The following is a 2,871-nucleotide window of genomic DNA, read 5'->3' as shown; positions in this document are numbered from 1 at the left end:
GATGAGGGGTCACTCAGTATCGGCGGAGCAGAGGCCAGGGGGGATTGCAGTGACGTGCCCGTGAGCTCCGCCGACATTTTTACCCATTTGTGAACATTTTCATCACGCATTCTAGATTAATTTAGTTACTGGTCTATTAAAAAACAAATTATCATGGTCCAGGTGAGTGCTGGGTTTTTACACAATGCTGGGATCCCCCTTCGGCAGAGACTCCAATCAGCCTTCACACCTGACTGCAATCAAGTCAGGTGTGAATTTTTAAGTCCAGCATTTAAGTCCGGCATGTATTTAAGTCCAGCATTCACAACAGACCTCTGCCAGATCTATACCTAACTCATTTTAGTGCTAGGCCGTCAAGCTCTCGTTAAATCCTTTAATGTTTTGTGGTTTTGCTCATGCAGTTAGATAGTGTAGTGGTAAGATTACACACCTTCGGAAAGGGAATCGCATATTCGATTTCCACCCAGTATAAGGGTCCTGGCTAGACCTCCCATGCTAAAACCAAGCCCTGGAATGGCACGGCTACGTCTGCAGCTCAGACACAAATATTTTACTACATGTTGTACTTTTTATGTGACAAATAAAATTTGAATTTGATTTTTGATTTCATAGTATTTTCTCTCTGCCGTAGTTACCCACTTGGTCATCATGCTTTACAGCTATACTCACAACAATACTGAACAATACTCACCTCTGTTTGGACGCTGGTTTTCTGCTATCAGGTCAGACTCCCTTCATTGTGGCGCTCCACCTGCCTGCCTCCCTGCCAGCCTGTTGGATCACGTACATTCTGGACTCTCTCTGGATCACTGCTCACCCAGACCCCTTGGACTCCCTCCTCCCATAAAGTCTTCACCTGCAACTCGTAAGCCATTACAACATCGTTTAACCAACTGGCCATGATTCACTGGATTTCCACCCAGGATCCGTTCATGGACTTTTTGAATCTAGCCAAAGTTCATAGTTTAGGTTTCACGTTTCATAGTTTTCTCTCATAGTTCATAGTTCTCAACCTCACAGTTCATAGTTCATAGCCTTCAGAATTTCTTGCAAAATTACTATTCATTGTTATCAAATTAGTCACTGTAAATAAATGTATCCACGTCAATCGTTCCTCCGTCTGTGTCTGCACTTGAGTTCACACACAAAGCCTGGCCTTTTCGTCGTAACACACTCCATGTTTTCAAGCTTACACTCTTGTACTTTTTTTTTCTGAGGTAGTTCTGGCATAGCTTGGACTTGGACTGTTTCGGGTCATTATCTTGCTATAGGATGAATCCCTGACCAACTTGGTGCATACCAGAGGGGATTGCATTGTGCTGCAGAATGCTGTGGTAGCCGTTTTGGTTCAGGGTGCCTTTCACTCTCTATAAGTCACCAACCACGAACAAAACAGCTCCAAATCATCACACTTCCTCCTCTATGTTTGGCAGTTGATGGTACACACTCTGGAACCATCCTTTCACTGACCCAATGGCATACAAAGACCTTGCATAATGAACAGAAGATTTAAAATTTTGATTACTCAGTCCAAAATACATTCTTCCAGCCTTCAGTTGTCACCACAAGGATATACAGCAATGACATCGGAATTTTGTTCGGACTGGATAAGTGTAGTTGGATGATAATGAAGCGAGGGAACGTAGTCAGAACTGAGGGGATGGAACTACCAGAAGGCAACATTGCAAACACTGAAGACAGCTACAAGTACCTGGAAATCTCCACAGGCAAATGGGAACCATGAAGAGGCTGCTAGAAAAGCTGCAACCACCAAGTACATGCAGAGGGTCAGGCAAGTCCTGAGGAGTCAGTTGAATGGTAAGAACAAGATCTGGGCTATCGATACGTACGCCCTGCCCTTGATCAGGTACCCTGCTGGCATAATAAGTTGGCCAAAGGTGGAGATAGAAGCCAGTGACATCATGACCAGGAGACTCTGACCATGCATGGAGGGTTTCACCCCAAATCCAGCATCCTGAGGCTGTATGCTAAGCGAAAGGAAGGAGGTTGGGGACTGGTGTGTCAGCACAACAGTCCAGGATGAGGCAGCAAACATTGAAGAATACATCAGGAAGATAGCCCCAACCAACCACATGCTCAATGAATACCTCGGGCAGCAGAAACCTGAGAAAGAGGAGGCACCATCATAGAGGGACAATAGGATAGAGGAAGTGGCTGACATCCAGAAATCCAACCAGTGGCTGGACAAAGCTGGACTAAAAGACAGCACAGAGGCACTAATCATGGCAGCACAGGAACAAGCTCTGAGCACAAGACTGATAGAGGCTGGGGTCTATCAAACCGGGAAAGAACCCATGTGCAGGCTGTGTAAAGATGCCCCTAAGCAATCCAGCACATAACAGCAATGTGTACGATGCTAGCAGGCAGGGCATACGTGGAACACCATAACCAAGTGGTTGGCATGGTATACAGAAACATCTGTGCGGAATATGGCCTTGAAGTCCCAAGGTCAAAATGGGAGATGCCCCCTGGGGTGGTGGAGAACGACCGAGCTAAGTTCCTGTGGGACTTCAACATACAGACGGACAAAATGGTGGTGGCTAACCAGCTGTACATAGTGGTAGTTGTCAGGTTTATATTGTTGACTGTCATTTATGCTTAGAAATATTTAACCATATATGCTTAGAGGTGAGGGGATTGTGTAGTGATAGGATGTGTGATCCTTAGTAGTCTGCAAAGACTTTGTGTGCATTCCAGAGTGTTCTGGCATGCACACTCACATCTTAGGGTCATGGGAAGAGGTCGTCTCTTCTCTTGCTGATGTAGTATAGTAGTATGTAGTATTTATTTTATTGTCATTGTCAAGAACAATGAAATTGCGTTTGGGGCTTCCATACAACCCAAAAAAAA

The sequence above is a fragment of the Haplochromis burtoni genome, unplaced genomic scaffold (genome assembly GCF_018398535.1).
Source record: "Haplochromis burtoni strain Fernald_Lab_line unplaced genomic scaffold, NCSU_Asbu1 Contig_835, whole genome shotgun sequence".
Classification (NCBI taxonomy): Eukaryota; Metazoa; Chordata; class Actinopteri; order Cichliformes; family Cichlidae; genus Haplochromis; species Haplochromis burtoni.
The sequence above is the reverse complement of the archived record's forward strand: the minus strand, read 5'-3'. Positions refer to the sequence as shown.